Source organism: Myotis davidii, unplaced genomic scaffold (assembly GCF_000327345.1).
Source record: "Myotis davidii unplaced genomic scaffold, ASM32734v1 scaffold97, whole genome shotgun sequence".
NCBI lineage: Eukaryota > Metazoa > Chordata > Mammalia > Chiroptera > Vespertilionidae > Myotis > Myotis davidii.
Genome location: NW_006289392.1, coordinates 3384998 through 3402667, shown reverse-complemented (window position 1 = coordinate 3402667; position 17670 = coordinate 3384998). Strand labels below are relative to the sequence as shown.

The 17670-nt window shown below is 44.9% G+C and overlaps 2 pseudogenes; both read right to left on the bottom strand.

Moving 5' to 3' along the window:
• Positions 1-3098: 3098 nt before the first annotated feature.
• On the bottom strand, positions 3099-4478 carry LOC107182772 (annotated as a pseudogene).
• Positions 4479-14891: 10413 nt separating this feature from the next.
• LOC102761197 overlaps positions 14892-17670 on the bottom strand; it is a 5505-nt pseudogene continuing 2726 nt past the window's right edge.

The window sequence follows — 17670 nt, the reverse complement described above, 5'->3', positions numbered from 1 at the left end:
TAAGAGGATAATACCATGTGAATACAGAGACTTGCTGAGAGGAGGTGGCCATATAATGATAGAGGCAGAGATTGGAGTGATACAGCTACAAGCCCAGGGATACCAAGGATTGTTGACCAACGCCAGAAGCTAAGAAATGGAGGAAGAATTCTTCTCCCTGGGCTTCAGAGGGAGCATGGCCCTGCTGATGCCTTGATTTCAAACTTACAGTCCCTAAAACTATGAGATGATAAATTCCTGTTGAGGTACCACCCAGTTGTGGTACTTTAAGTGTTAGAGGAACCCTAGAAAACCAATACAGTATCTCTTCAATTAATAGAAATATTTAATTATGATATTGTCAAACTAATCAATGTTTTTGCCTTACGGTTTTTGCTAATTGGGCTTTATTTATAAAGTTCATCCCTGCCCAAAATCATAAGGGGAATGTTATTCATTTTTAAAATTAGGTTTAGTATTTTACCTTTCAATTTTAGGTCTTTAATCTACTTGGAATCCACCTTTCTATATGATAATTTTTTGGCAAATCATTAACTAAATAAATTATCTCTTTCTCACTAATTTGTGGTGCCATCTTTATAATGTATCCAGTTCCTATACACATGTCTGTTTATGTATTTTCTCTTCTGTTCCACTGGATTTGTATGTCTGTTCTTGAGTCAGAACTAAACTTTATAAAATTATGTAGCTCTGTTGTATGTCCTAATATCTAATATAGCAAATCACCATTCTTTGTTCTTTTTAAAAATTGATTTAGCTATTTGCGGACTTTGAATATTCATTTCTACATGTATTAATTTTGGAATCAATTTGTGAACTTTCTAAAAAAGTCTGATAGAATTCTGATTGAACTTTAATTGAATTTGAAGATGATAGAGTTTCATTAAATTCTCTGCAAATTTGCATTTAGATCTAGAGGGGGATTGAATTCAGTCTATGTATCTCTACCTATTTGCATCTGCCTGTCTATCTATATTGATGGATGTACATACACATTTTGCACATGACCATCTTGTAAGTGGGTTATGGTCTTACTTCAAGAGGAACATAATGCAAATGCCTGGTTGACTCTCCTTTATTGGTTTTAGGAGCCATTGATGAACAATAGCTAAATCAGTTAATACATGAGGAGTTGCAATAAGGTTGATATTTTAATTTGATGCATTTTTATTGATTTTATTGATTTCTACCCCTTTTTTCTTTTATTATTTTCTTCTTTGGGTTTCTTCTGTAACTTTTTTCCCAAATTCTGAATCAAATACTTAGCTCATTTTTTTTCTGTCTGTTTTTTGATAAATGTAGTTAAAGCCACTAATTTTCCATAAGTCTTACTTTACACGTGTGCTATAAATTTTGACATGTAGAGTTTTTATTGTCATTTAGTTCTAAAGAATTTGTAATTTTCCCTATGGTTTCCTCTTTAATACAAGTGTTATTAAATAGCTTGGATTTTCGGTTTCTATACATTTGGGATTAATAAAAACCCGTTTTTTTTGGTTATCAATTTCTATTTTGCTTACAATATTTGGAAATGGTTGAATCATCACCCTTTGTAGCCTAGTTCATAGTAGGCTTTTAGAAAGATTTTAATAAATTAAAATAAGCTTTTACATAATCTACACTAATAAAAGACAAACATGCAAATTGACCATACCTTTGCTATGCCTTAAGCCACGCCCACCAGCCAATCAGAGTGACTGTATGCAAATTAACCCAACCAAGATGGCGGCCAGCAGCCCCGAAGCTGGAGCAAGCAGGAGACTTGGTTGCCCCAATGATGGAGGAAGCCAAGCTTCCCCCCTGCCACGGCAGCTCTGAGCTCCACTCAAAGCAACAAAGTTTCAATTATAGAAGATAAATAAACCCCAGATACTTGCTTTCAGCTGGCTATGTCCACGGAGCTGGAGTGAGCAGGAGGCTTCCCTCCTGCCCTCCCTGGCTGTCTCTGAGTTCCTCTCAAGGCTACAAAGTTTCAATTATAGAAGGTAAATAAATCCCAGAATAAAAAAAGAAAAAGAAAAAAAGGATAGGCTAGGAGCTTCCATCGCTGGGGGGCTTGGCCAGCCTGAAAACAGCCCTCAGCTCCTCACCCAGACTGGCCTGGCACCCCAGTGGATCCCCCCCCCCCCACCAGAGGGGGTGTGACCAGCCTGAAAACAGCCATCAGCCCCTCACCCAGGCTGGCCAAACCTCCATGGGGTGAGGGTCCCCACTGGGAGGGGGGGCTTGATCAGCCCGCAAACAGCCATTAGCCCCTCACCGAGGTTGGCCAGGCACCCCAGTGGGGACCCCCACCCTGAAGGGGTTGTGACCAGCCTGCAAACAGCCATCAGCTCCTCACCCAGGCTGGCCAGGCACCCTAGTGGGGGCCCCCACCCTGAAGGGGTGTGACCAGCTTGCAAACACCCATCAGCCCCTCACCCAGGCTGGCCAGGCACCCCAGCAGGACCCCTACCCTGATGCCAGAGGGATATCTGACTGCCAGCTTAGGTCCGTTCCCCCAGGGAGCGGGCCTAAGCCAGTGGGTGGACATCCTCCGAGGGGTCCCAGACTGTAAGAGGCTGGGCTGAGGGACCCCCCCACCCCCGAGTGCACAAATTTTTGTGCACTGGGCCTCTAGTCTTATATAATAAGAGTAATATGCAAATTGACTGAACAGGGGAACGACTGGTCGCTATGACATGCACTGATCACCAGGGGCAGACACTCAACACAGGAGCTGCCCCCTGGTGGTCAGTGCGCTGGCAGCACCACTCAGCCAGAACCGGCCTCACAGCTCACGGCATGTGAGCGCAGCAGAGGTGGTGGAGCCTCTCCCCCCTCTGCAGCAGTGCTAAGCCGTCAGTCTGACATCCCCCGAGGGCTCCAGGACTGGGAGAGGGCACAGGCAAGGCTGAGGACCCCTCTCCCCAAGTGCTCGAATCTCGTGCACTTGGCCTCTAGTATTACATAACACATGCAGGGAGAGAAAGAGTACGAAGCTGAAGGTCTGTGGGACACCATGATTCCAGGGAGGATGCAGGATGCTGCTTCTCTGGGTGAGGAGCGCAGATTCTGCCACCTGGTGGTTTCAGATGGGGTCCAAGATGTGCCTTTCCTCAGAGTGCACCAGCGTCTTCAGTCTCCAGAACCGAGAAGGCCTGGCCCAAGGGCCTTTTGGTGGCCACCAAAACCAGGTTTCTGGGAGGAAGTTCAGGGCTGAAGATGGGCAGGAGCTCAGAATGGAAGCCCTGCTCCTGAAGGTACAGCAGCCGGTCCAGTAGAATCAGTGTCTCCACCAGTGGGGCCAACAATAGGGCCAGGCTGGAGGAAGCTACCATGCGGTTCTCCTGAGCCTGGTGTGCCTGAAGAGCAGCCAGATTCAGTGGCAGCTGGGGATCCAGCCCCACCCGCTGTAGCCCCTGCTGCACATACTCTTCAGTTTTGAGCTCATGGACCCTGGGGATCCCCTGCACGTCTGGCCGATGGAGCTTGGCTGGACATGCCGGATGACCGTCTCTGGTGCTGCCCAGTAGCAGTGGGTTCGGAGGCCAGGGCCTGCTTTCTGTAGCCTCTCGGCATATTCCTCCAGGGCATGGCAGGCCCCCTCCCGCAGCCTGTAGGACAGTTCATAGCCAGGCAGCACAGCCACTCACTGACTCAGTGGGTAGCTGCCAGGGTCACTCAACTTCATGTAGCAGCAACCCACTGAGGCCAGGGCCACCACCTCAGGGCAGGAAGAGAAATGCCTCAGCAAGGTGACACTCAGGTCCCCACAGGCATGGAGGCCTGTCAGCAGCAAGCGGGCCTCACCCTGAGATGAGGTCTCCAGCGGAAACAGAACCTCCTCACACAGGGTTCTGGGGTTTACCCACTGAACCACATGGTGTGGGGAGAGGTGAGAGTGAATTGTACCACCTGCGGGTTCCTCTTCTCCTCTTTTTCCAGAGTTTGCAGGAGCTCCTGGCCCAGGTGCTGAGTGCTCTCCACCAGTCTCTGATCCCCTTCAATGCTCTTCATCTTCAGCCCTAGCCCCAGAGACATGAAGCGGGAGAGATGGCCCTGGCCTGAGCCTACATCCACAGCCTGGGTGCAGCCTGTGCGGTCACTCAGCTTTTTCACCAGCTTCCCAGCCGCCAGATCTCATGGTGCTTCTTGGGCCTGACATGTTTTCAGAATGGAGCTTTCAGTCGGCAGCTCTGAGAGGGTCTGGGGAAAGGTCAAGACATAGGCTGTGGACTTCAGGGCCAGCAGGGTGAGTGGCCACACTGACCTGTACCTGACCACTGGCATCCCCAGCAGCTGTGTGGCCAGCTATGGTGGGTTCAGTCCATCCATTGCTTCCTGCCATGAGCAAGGGAGTGTGCCCCACAGATTGTAAAAAAATTCGATGATGTAGGCGTCCAGGATGGAAGAGTAGAGAGATAGGACATGGGTGAGATCCACCGCTAGCTGCCTCCTCTTCTCATGAGAGGGGCCCGGGCGGAAACACCTGGCATCAGGGTCCAGTCAGTGGCGCCTGGAGAGAGAACGCGGTGAGGAGGGAAACAGGGTCAGCACCATGCGGATCCGGGACGCGGGCTGGGCTCAGCTCCGCAGGCCTCAGTTCCGCAGGCAGGATGAGAAGAAAGCGCTCTGCACTGGCCCAAGACGCTCCATAGTAAGCTTTTAAAAAATGTTCCCACGTGAGCTAAAAATATATACACTCCTCATGCTTTGGTTGTTAACTCCTTATTCTATCTTAGTTCAAGGTATTAATTGTATGATTCAGATCTATTTGCTTATTTTGTCTTCTTAATATGTAAATCTCTGAGAGGGTATGTGAAATTACTTAAGTATAGTTTTTGATGGATCTCTATCCCCCCCTAATATTAGCTGTTGCTTGATAGTCTTTGAGTTTATGCTATTAAACACACACATGTTCATTATCCCGTGGTCCTGGGGTCTTCCTGACCTATGGTTCTTTACAGTTTATAATGGTCTTCTTTGTCCCTTATAGTTTTCTTTTTGGCCTGGCCTAAAAATAAAACCGTGGTTTATTTTTCCATGGAACACCTTTTCTGTTTGTATTGTTAGGTAGTCAAAGAAAACCCAAAATATCAGTGTCCCAAACAAGGTAGAAATTTACTTCACTGAAGTTCTGAAGAAGCCTAGGGTTGGTGTTGCTTAAGTATGGTAGTTTATTTCTTCTTCTTTTTTTTTGGGTTAATCCTCACCCACGGATATTTTTTCCATTGATTTTTTCTTAGAGAGAGTGGAAGGGAGAAAGGGTATGGGGGTGGGGGGAGGGAGAGAAAGAGAAAGAGAAATATTGATGTGAGAGAGACACATCGATCAGTTGCCCCCTGCACATGCCACAACCAACCAGGGCAGGGTATCAAACCTGCAACCAAGGTACGTGCCCTTGATGGGGAATTGAACCCTTAACCCTTCAGTATGTGGGTGCATGCTCTAACCATTGAGAACACCAGCCAGAGCAGTTTATTTCTTCTTAATTCAACATAGCCAGACAAGAGCTGCTATGGCAGCCCCAGAAAGTTCTTAGGGACCCAGTGTCCTTCCACCTTATCCTGCCACAATCCCTAACTTATACCTCTTGTCTTCATGATTTGGTAAGAAGGAAAGAAGAAGAGAAAGGAGAAGAGCATGCCCCCTTTTTAAAGAATATTTACTGGAAGTTGAACGCGCTGTTACCATTTACATTCTATGATTGGGACTTCATCCCAGGCCACTCCTACAGCAAGGGAGGTTAGGAGATGTAGTCTTTATTCCAGGAAGCCAGATGTTTAGCCAAAAATTGTGGTATTATATTGAAGAAGGGAAGAATGAATGTAGTTGGCACTTATCCATCTATGCCATATGATCTTTTCATTTTTCAATTTGCTGTAGATTTTGCTTTTTCAATTGAAATTTTATGGAGATAATTATAGATTCACATGTGTTATAAGGAACTAGTGTCTCGGTGCATGAAATTTATGCATGGGTAGGGTCCCAAGCCTGGCCAGTGATCAGGGCCAATCTGTAGGGTGAACGGCGAGGCGATCAGGGGACCCCTGCTGGCACCCACGTTGGCTGGCCTGGCGCCACTAGCTTGCCTGCTGCCACTGCAGCTGGTTGCCTCCCTCTGCAAGGTGACCGGTGGGGCAATCAGGCTGGGGGTAGCTTCTGCATTGAGTGTCTGCCCCTGATGGTCAGTGTGCATCATAGTAACCAGTCGTACTGCCAGTCGTTCTGCTGTTTGGTCAATTTGCATATTAGGCTTTTATTATATAGGATAATATGGAGATATCCTATATAAACTTTAACTAATTTCCCCTATTGGTAACATTTTGCAAAACTATCTTATGCTATCACAACCAACATATTGATATTGATGCAATCCACCAATCTTACTCCTTATTCAGATTTCTTTAGCTTTACTCATACTTATTTGTGTCTCTGTGTGTGCATGCATGTATGAGAGCATGCAGTTCGCTCTTTGTGTATGGGGGGGTGGGGGAGAGAGAGAAACATTGATGTGAGTTCTTTACAAATGTTTAGTTATTTACAAATTCATCATGTGTGCAGGTTTGTGTATCCATGACCACAGTCAAGATGCTGAAGAGTTCTATCACCTTGTTGCCCTTCTGTAACCACATCTATCTCCATTCTCCCTCCCCAGCATCCCATATCCCTGCAACCACTAAGCTGTCACTGAAAACATGTTATATAAATGAATTATATATATGTAAATATTTTGGGATTGACTTTTTTCTCTTTGTATAATTTCCTGGAGATTTACCCAATCTGTTGTGTGTATTCATGGTTCATTGCTGGGCACTGTTTCATGATATGTGTGCACTGAGTTTGTTTAACTACCCATCTATTCAAGGACAGCTGAACCGATTCCAGTGTTTGGCTATGACAATAAAAGCTGCTATGACCATTCATGCACATGTTTTTGTGTGAACATAAATTTTCATTTCTCTGGATTAAATGCCCAAGAGTAGAATTTCAGGGTTGTATGCATGTTTAGTCTCAGGAGATGGTTACATTCTCACCAGCAGCCTATGAGGGATCTACATCATTGCCAGCACTTGTGTTGCTCCTGTTTTTATTTTAGTCATTATGAGTGGTGCACAGTTTTACCTGATTGTGCTTTTAATTTGCATTTCTGTGACTGTTAATAATTCTGAACATGTTTTCATGTGATGATTTACCATCTGTTGGCCTCTGGTGAATGTTTGTTCATGTCATTTGCCCACTTTCTAATCCTGCATGTGTGTATGTGTGTGCACGTGCGTAATTTCTGTTTTGGGAATTCTTTACTTGTCATTTGTTGGATATGTGGTTTATAAATATTCCTCAGCCTGTGGCTTGTCTTTTCATGATCATCACATGGACTTCCACAGAGAAAATGTTTTCATATTTGGGAAGTGCAATTTATCAAATTTCCCTTTTATGGACTGTGCTTCTGATATAAAATCTAAGAACTCTTTAACCTAGTCCCAGAACCAGGTGATTTTCTCCTACTTTTATTTTTTACTAGAAGTGTTCTAGTTTTGCACTATAAATCCATTTTGAGTTCATTATTGTCTAAAGTGTGAAGTTTAGTTCAAGGTTCACTTTTTGCTTATGGATGTCCAATTACTCCTGCATTGTTTGGTGAGAAGGTTATACTTCCTCCACTGAATTGCTTTTGCTTCTTTGTTAACCGGTTGAATATATTTGTGTCAGTCTATTTCTGGGTTATCTATTACGTTCCATTGATCTGTGTGTTTATCCTTCTGCCAATACCACTTTGTCCTGATTACTAGTAAGCTTCAATATCATGCAGACTGATTTCTCCCACTTGATTCATCTTTGTCAAAATTGTTTTAGCTATTCAAGGCTCTGCTTTTCTGTATACAGTTTAGAATAAGCTTTACTGTGATGATTAATTTTATGTGTCACCTTGACTGGGCCACAGGGTGCCCAGATATTTGATTAAACATTATTTTGGGTGTGTCTATATTGTGGGTGTTTTGGATGAGATTAACATTTGAATCCCTAGACTGAGTAAAGCAGATTGGCTTTATCCCATCCATTTAAGGACTGACTAGAACAAAAAGACCGAGTGAGGGAGAATTGTTTTTCTCTCTGCTGGAGGGACTGTGAGTTGGGACATCAGTCTTTTCTTGTCTTTGGACCCAGACTCAGACTGGAACTATACTATTGAATTTCCAGCATTTTATTTTCTTTATGGATTTCAGAGAGGAAGGGAGAGGGAGAGAGAGATAGAAACATTAATGATGAGAGAGAATCATTGATCTGCTGCCTCCTGCATGTCACCTACTGGGGATCGAGCCCACAACCAGGCATGTGCCCTTGACCGGAATTGAACTTGGGACCCTTCAGCCTACAGGCCGACACTCTATCTACTGAGCCAAACCAGTTAAGGCTGAATATACAGCTTTCTAACAGAAGCTCTTAGGGCTTTTCAGTTATTGTTTTTAATCAGCAAACACATGAATGTGTTTTCTTTCTGTCTTAACATTTTCCATCATGAGTTATTTTGTTTCAACATAATTTAGACTTAGTCTTTTTGCTTTACTTATATCAGCGCTCTCTCTCTCTCTCACACACACACACACACACACACACATTGGTTTTAAGTTGGGATTTTGATAGGAATTGCATTAAACCTATAGATTAGTTTGGGGAGAATTGGTATCTTTATTATGTTGAGTCTTCTAGTCTATGAACATGGTATGTCTCTCCAGTTATTGGGTCTTATTTAATTTATTTCATCAGCATTTTGTCATTTTCAGGATAGGTATCATGTACATCTTTTGTTAAGTTTATGCCTAAATATTTCATTTTCTTTGGGTGATTGTAAATGGTTGTGCTTTTAATTTATGTTTCTGCATGCTCATTGTTAGTGTATAGAAATGTGATTGATTTTTGTGTGTTTTATCTTTTGTCCTGAAACCTTGCTGAACTCACTTATTAGTGCTAGGAACCTTTTTTCTATAGATTCCTTGGGATTTTCTTTATTTCTTTTAAATCAGTGTGCTTTTTGCTTCTTTCTTGATCTTGCCTAATTGCAGTGGCTGGAGAATACAATATAATGATGAATAAGAGTAATGATAGTGGATATCTTTTCTTATTCCTTCTCTTAGGAGAAAAGCATCCAGTCATCCATTAGTGATGCCAGCTGAAGGTTCTTTGTAGATGCTCATTATCAAGTTGAGGTAATTGCCTCCTATTTCTAAATTGTGGAGAATTTTTATAATAAATGGGTGTTGGCCTTTGTCAAATGCTTTTTCTGCATCAATTGACATGATCAAATGATTTTTTCTTTGTTAGATTATTGATATGGTGGGCTACATTGATTTTTGATGTTGAACCAACCTTGTCATGAATATATTCCACTGTCATGATGTATAATTCTTTTTATACATTGTTGGATTCAGTTTGCCATTTTGTTGAGGATTTTTTTCAACCGAGTTCATGAGAGATACTGGTCTGTAGTTTTCCTTTGTTGTACTGCCTTCATCTGGTTTTGTTATCAGGGCAATACTGGCATCATAAAATGAGTCCGAAATTTCCCCTCTTCTTCTGTGTTTGGAAGACACTGTAAAAATGGTGTTAAATGTTTGGATGAATTCTCCAAATTTCAGGAGCACAAATATCAGATGGTGTGATAATTTTGACCATCAAACATGATTTATAAAACTCATGAGGAAAGAATAATCTTTTGTATGTACCAATATTTCTGCCTGTTTTTCCTTCCTTCCTGATACTCCAAGATTCTTTTTTTTGTAAGTTTCTGTTTAAAGACATTTCTTAATTAATCTCTAAGTGTGGATCTGGAGTCTGGTAGCAACAAATTCTTTTTGTTTTTCTTTGTGTGAGAATACATTTATTTCCCCTTCATCCCTGAAGGGTACTTTCCCCTGGGTATAAACTTTGCACTTGGTAGGTCATTGCTTTCAGCGCTAGACACCCCTCTGGCCTTCATGCTTTCACATGAAAATCTGCTGTTAGTTGAATTGGTGTTTCCAAATGGGAAATGTGTCATTTCTCTCTGGTTGCTTTCAAGATTTTAAGTATGTCTTTGCTTTTCAGAAGTTTAATTATGAAGTTTCTTGGCATAAATTTCTTTGAGTTTATCCTGTTTAGGGTACGCTCAGCTTCTTGAGTCTATGGGTTTGTAACTTTGGCCATACTTGTTTGAAGAGTTTTCAGCCATCATCATTATTATTTTTTGAATACTGTTCCAGCTGCACTCTCTTCCTCATCTTATTTTGGGACTCTGATTATGTGAATGTTAAATCTTTTGTATTACCCCCGAGGCTCTGTTCATTTTTTTTCTCCAAACTATATTTCTCTCTGTTCAGACTTGGTGAAATCTGTTTTTCTGTCCTCAAGTTTATGGATTTTATCCCCATCATTCTAAAGACTCGCCCGGATCTGGAGCTCAGAGTCTGCGACTCCCTCCCGATTGAAAATGCCAACCGCACCCTCCGCCGCCGCCCGCTCCGCGCACTCCGCACCTCAGAAGTTGCCTTCAGCACTGCGCCTCCTCTGAGTGTCCGAATGCGTTACTCTTTCCTCCTAGTTGTAGGACTTCCACTCAGCCACCGTTCCTGTGGTTCTGGATGATGTCCCTTGCGTCTTTTAGTTTCACTTTTGAAATGGTTGTTCGAGGCGGCAAACTCCGGCGTTAACCTATGTCGCCATCTTGGTTCTTCTGATTATGTGAATGTTAAATCTTTTGTATTACCCCCGAGGCTCTGTTCATTTTTTTTCTCCAAACTATATTTCTCTCTGTTCAGACTTGGTGAAATCTGTTTTTCTGTCCTCAAGTTTATGGATTTTATCCTCCATCATCTCTACTATACTATTGAGCATATCCAGTGAGGTTTTAAAAACAAAATTTCTGTTATTGCATGGTTTTATTCTATAATGCCAACTGGTTCTTTTTATTTTCATCACTTCAATCTTTGCTAAAATTTTCTATTTTTTTCATTTGTTTCAAAAGAATTTGTAATTAATCATTGAGGCATTTTTTATCATAGCTTCTTTAAAAAATGATCCTGTCAGACAATGCCAACATTTGATTCATCTTAGTGTTAGTATAGTTGATTGCCTTTTCTCATTTGAACTGTGATTTTTAAATCTTGGTATGGCAGGTGATTTTTAAACTGTTTCCCAGACATGTTGTGTGTTATAGGATGCAGGCTTCTCTTTAAACTCTTCAAACTGAGCAGGTAGGCACCCTGTTTTCCAGCACACAGATCCCGGCCTACATTTGCGGGTGGTTACTGCAATGGCAGTAGGTTTTCCGAACCTTTCCTGGTTATTTTGGTCTGCTCGGTGCATCTGCTCCAGGCTCCTGCTGCCTGAGGGGGTGGAAGGAGTTTCCCAGGCTGGACCCAGGACATCTCTGTGGGGTGGGGGGTGTTCAGGCAGCAGGAAAGACTACTTTCCCAGGCTGCTTATTGTTGGGGTGACTCCCCACCAGTCACCCTCCTGGTGGTGCTGGCGTGACCTGATGTTGTCAGAGGAACTCCTGTTTGACTGGGGAAGGCAGGAGCCTAGCAGGCTGCTCTCTCTTGCTGGTGGGAGTGTAGGGGCTGGCGGGTCTGGGCGCCTTCTCCTGTTGGACGGGAGACACAAGATGCCCTGCTGCTTGCTCCTCTGGTTCCAGGCCACAAACCAGTTTGCCTTCTTGACTCATTTCAGTTTTCCTTCGGTTGCATCTGGCATTATTTCCAGAGTTTATAGTTGCATTTAGTGGGGGAGGAACAGAGGAAGGGGTCTACACCATTTTATCCAGACTGGAAAGCTACATTTTGTTTAAATATATCTCTTCCAAAAAATATATTACTGCATTTTGCTCTTTAAGAAAATTCACTGCATATATGATTCCTTATCTTTGTTATGATTTTTATTTACTGATTTTAATATCCTTTCTGCTATTTTATGTCATGTCTTTATAATTTCCTACCCCTCCCTTTTATGCCTTTCATTAATTTGAGTAAGTTTTCTTTTCCTGACTTCAAAGCTGTTACTGTACTCCTCACAGGGGATTATACATTCTGCCCTTTGTGGCGTGACTTGCAGCATTTCCCTGTGAGCTGATTATACTTCTGACCTCATTAATGTAGGGCTTGGCCTGAGATTTGCTTGACAAATAAATAAAAAAGATCTGTCCATGATTTCTGAGCAGAAACTTTAGGCACCATCTTGTGGTTCCTCTACTGCACCTTTCCCTCAACCATGAGGCTGAGCTAAGACCTACTTCCTCAGCTGGGGGCTGGGGTGAGAAGGTGTGTAACACACACCTGCACTGGCTGGCCTGCAGCCAACATCTGGCTCAGGAGTGAACCTTTGCTGTCCCAAGCCACGGACATGGGCTTGCTTGTTGCTGTAGAGTAACCTCACAAAAGCCGACTCATCAAAGGTAATTCATGTTATTTTTAATTTTTTTTCCGGTGGTTGCCTTACTGCTATTGATCTTTTTTACTTCAATTTTGAAATAAATCTCTGTTTTTCTCTTCCCCTGAATATGGACCTCAACACGTACCTCTCACTGTCATGATTCTCAGCTTGTCCCACCATGTTAGGTTTGTGTAAAAATCTTAGTTCTAGATTGTTGTGGGCACACTCTTGTTTTCGATTCCCGCTTCCTTCTTGTTTACCCATATACTTCCCAGCACACTCCTTAATTTATGTTTCTTTTTGCCAGAGTACTTCCTCCAAGAGTTTTCCACAAAGAATATACTGAGGTCTCACCTGCCTGGCACTACCCTTATTTTGATCTTATATTTAAATACGGGTGACTTGGATATAAAATCCTAGGTGTGAAGGTTTTCTTTTCCCTGAAACACTGAGTATATTATTGTTACACTAGAGGCCTGGTGTACGAAATTCGTGCATGGGTAGGGTCCCTAGGCCTGGTCGGTGATCAGGGTCAATCAGGTTCCCCGTCTCCCCACCTTCTCCTTCCCTGGCTCCCTCAGTGCCCCGCTGCCACTGCTGGTCACCTGCTATGTTCCACACCGCCCCCTAGTGGCCAGTGAACGTCATAGTGAGCGATAGAACTCCAGGTGGAACTCCCAAGGGGACAATTTGCATATTAGCCTTTAATTAAATAGGATTTTACGACTCTATCCCTTTATGATACCATTTAACATTAATCTAATTTACAGTTTGCCTATTTGTTCTTTAGCTGAATCCATTCTTCTATCCAACCCATCTATTAAATTATTTCAAATATGTTTTTCATACTGAAATTCCCAATAGCCTCTTCTTTATAAATGTGTGTTCCCACTTCATGCACCAATATCCTCCCTTATCTCCTAGAGAATCATTATTATAATTACTTTTAATACTTGTTCTGTCTAGCTTTTTAATTGTTTTGCCTGCTATAGTTTCTTATCCTTTTTAAGAAGTAGAGTTGTATTCATTAACAATTTCATTGTTTTCCTCTGTGACCCTGTATTCCTCAGAGGCATCAGCCATCTTGGCAGTTACACACACTGAGCGGGAGCAGATGAATCTCAGACTCCAGCTTGTGCCCCTCCAGGTGGACAAATCACCTCAGTGTCCAGCCAATGTCTAACCATTGACCATGAACCACCACCATCCCCTTCGGTAGTTTGTTATAACATCCTGAAGGGACTAAGATAGTGACCTTGGGCAAGTCCCTTCACCTTTTTATCTCTCAGTTTTCTTTTTGAGCCTCAAATTGGATGACTAACTGTGGGGACCTCTCCAGCCCTGAGATTAGAGCAGAGACCCCCAACTTCACCCTCCCCGACCACCCTTCCCCATCTCCGGAGCCAGGGATGGAGCCTGCAGTACACCTTTGTTGCGACATGTGATTGACAAGTGCAATCTCAAGCCCCAGCTTCCCCACTGAGCCTTCCTTCTGCTGATGCGCAGCTCAGAGTGGGTTGACTGCCAAGTCAAGTAATCAGGAGGTAATAGCCTGGTATCGGATGAGCCCCCAGGGCTGGCAGCCGAGCCTGGAAAACTCCATCCCCATGCTGCCCGTGCCATTCACAATCAGGAAAATAATCGCATAAAGCAGGCTGGCTCGGATCAAACCCGGCCTGACATGCACAGTGTAGGAACTGCTGGCACCCTGGTCTGAGGTGGTCATTAGGACCTGCTTGGGGCTGGGGCTGCCCTGAGTGCCAGGCGTGCCGTGATTCACTTGCCCGTGCAGATCAGTCGCTGTTCCCCACCTGTAGGGAGGAGTCTTACAGCCTCCTTGCCCAGCACCCTGGTGTTCCCCTGGGGCTTCCCTGCCACCTGCGCCCGTTGCCTCTTTCCTCCCTGTCTGTCCATCCTTGCTGAAATTCTCATGAAGTGCTGATTTTATTGCGACAAGTGGCAGTTCATTTTTTTAGGTAAATAATTAAAAGGATCAGTTATTTTAAATGTTGATAGTACCATAATTCATTAAAATAATTTATCACAGTTAACTGCCTCTTAAATATGATCTTATAAATGATGCCTTCTGAAGCTAAAAGTCATGTGGATTCAATCAGTTTGTTTAAAATTGACTGTCTGCTTTGAAATCTTCTAAGAAGGAAATCATGACAAATTCCTGATCAGATAAACACCATTCCATTATTAAAGAGGATTAAAAAGAAGCATGAACTAATTTGAATAGACCTAGCAATTTCCTGGGTTTTATTCTTCTCTATAAACCTGACTCTGTATAAAAACTCTATTCTGGTTTCCTACCATAAGCAAGAGATTCCTTAGCAGCAGCCTAGAAACAACCTTACCATCTTGGTGACATATACTTCACCTGATGCTCACTTGGTGCTCCAATATGGACAGTGTCCCTGCTCTCACCTCTGCTCACCTCCTATGGCGTCCCCCTAGCAGGACGGGCGTGATGAATCGCCATTCCAGCCATGACATTCACCTTAGCCTTCCAAATGCCATAGCTGAGAGGAGTATCATAGATCGCCATAGCAAGGTAGCCATTGTGACTCAGTGGATCAGCCATGCTCAGGCACTGTCCAGCGGACACCTGGGACAGCTGATTCCTCTTCCCAAAGGCCCACTGCTGGGATCCTCCTGACCTGTGGCACTTCCTGAGTTGTGGTGGGTCTGATAATTGAGTTTCCGACATATCCAGGCAATGGAGACTACTTAACACCAGTTCAGACTCTTTGTTATAAATGCAGATCTGATTTGGGTCACTAAAGTCACATGCCTTAAGCGGTCCCTTCCGACTTGGGTGGCCTGGGGCCACCAAACCTTGCTGGTCTGTGGGTGATAGAGCCTTCCATGTCGAAGCACATCGGGGCGCTTTGACCTCTGTTGATAAACAGGCTGTTGGGGTTTGGCAGTGGGCACAGATATCTGCATCTCTGGGTAATGCTATCCAGAAACCACTTAAGTGACTTACAATCTAACTTCTTCCTCAATTCAGCATGCTCACTGACATTTCCATAGCTTCTTGTCCTCAGATCAGATTTTTACAAAATATATATTTTTAATGATTTCAGAGAGGAAAGAAGAAGGAGAGAGAGATAGAAACATCAATGATGAGAGAGAATCATTGATTGGCTGCCTCCTGCACGCCCCCTACTGGGGATCAAGCCCACAACCTGGGCATGTGCCCTTGACTGGAATCGAACCTGGGACCTTTCAGTCCCCAGGCCGATGCTCTATTCACTGAGCCAAATGGTTAGGGCCAGATCAGGTCTTAAGGAAAAATACTGCTCCTCATATTCATCCAACCAAATGCGTGCCGGCCTCAGGGAGCTCTGTGCCACAGTGTCCTGGCCTTCAGGAGAACCATGTTGCCTTTTCCTGAAAATGTGTCCAACTCCAGAGCAAGGGACCAGAAGAGTTTACTCCACACGCCCAAATCCCAAAGGAATTGTCTACGTTCCCTCCTCCCGGATTTCCCTGCCGCGGTCATACTGCCCAAGTCCACGGAAACAATCCTCCAGCCATCGCAGGTGACTTAGCTCCCTTCCATCCTCCAAGCTCAGAGAGGGGAGCCAGACCCAATTGAAAGGGCAGCCCCCGCTGACCCTCCGCGCATCCCGGGGAGGAGCTGTCGGCCAGCGTGTCCGCACTGATGTGGCCAGCACTGGGCACAGGGCCACGGCTGGTCCTCCCGAGTGGCGGCCAGCACTTCAGTGGCTGCGTGGGGACACCAGGGCTCCTGCTGCATGGGCCGCGCCAGTCACTCTTCCTCCAATGATCCCTCGCGCTTTGTTTCTTGTTATTTACTTTCTCTAGGGAGGTGTTTTTGGACGTATTCACCTAGTTCTCCTTTCAAATCATGGAAGTCACTGCCGTCAGCCAGGAGGGTGACTCGCGGAGAAGCAGCTGGTGCGCGTCCCGGACGCTGTGCACAGCCTGGAGGAAGCAGGCAAGGCTTTATTGTAGAAACAAGTAGCGCTAGTGACGGCAGCTCTGTCGGGTAGGACTACACGGGGCGCTCCCCGGGTCTGCACATCCGTATGGAGCCCGCGCCGTGGCCAATGAGCATGTGGAAGGCATGCTTCCAATACCCCAGGTCTCTGAACTCCTGGTCATGTTGATTAAGTCACACCCAACTGAGAGGAGACTTTCCTGTTGCCTTTTCTGCATCTTCAGTCTGATGACCTACCACATCATCAATCTTGTTTGCTTTGAACTGTAATTCCTTTAAAAAATATTTTTATTGATTTCAGAGAGGGAGAGAGAGAGAAACATCAGTGATGAAAAAGAATCATTGATCGGCTGCCTCCTGCAGGCCCAAAATGGGGATTGAGGCACAACCCAGGTATGTGCCCTGACTGGGAATCAAACCGGGACCCTTCAGTCCACAGGCTGACACTCTACCCACTAAGCCAAACCAGCTAGGGCTGAACTGCAATTCTAACACTGGACTTGGACTCTGGTGAGGCGAGGGTGGAATTGTTTGGGGAATTGTCTGTGGGACCCAGACCCCTTGATGGGCAGGCACATTCTTTTTTTGTTTTTTTTTTTAAATATATTTTATTGATTTTTTACAGAGATGAAGTGAGAGGGATAGAGAGTTAGAAACATCGATGAGAGAGAAGCATCGATCAGCTGCCTCCTGCACACCCCCTACTGGGGATGTGCCTGCAACCCAGGTACATGCCCCTGACTGGAATTGAACCTGGGACCCCTCAGTCCCCAGGCCGACGCTCTATCCAGTGAGCCGAACCAGCCAGGGCAGCAGGCACATGCTTAGTGGCTGAGCCACCTCACTGAAGTTGAAATAAACAGAAGGCAGAGCAGTCCAGCTCACAGATGCAAAAGGGCATTCGTAATAGAAACAGAGAACTTGACGCTCCCCATATGGACCTCGCAGAGTTGAAGGGCCATTTTCACTTTCCTGGAGCGAAAGCTGCTGGAGCCTTAAACTGGTGCTGGAGGCTGGGCGTGAACTGGCTTGAGAGTCAGACGCTCCAGGGATGCAGGCACCGAGGTGGGGATGCTGCTGTGGGCGTTACCTCCAGGAACCAGGTCTTCAAGGTGAAGGTGAAGATCTCAGAAGGCCCTCTGGTGAATCCCCATGCCGCAAGGCAGGATGCCGGCCCTCTGGGACCAGGGCTGCGGGGTCTTCCTCCCGCCACAGTCCAGGTCCAGCCTCTCTGGCCCCAGTGGGAGGAGCTGGTTTGGAGGAACCGCAGTGCTGGTGACCAGTGACCAGTGGACTGTGTGGTGGCAGCC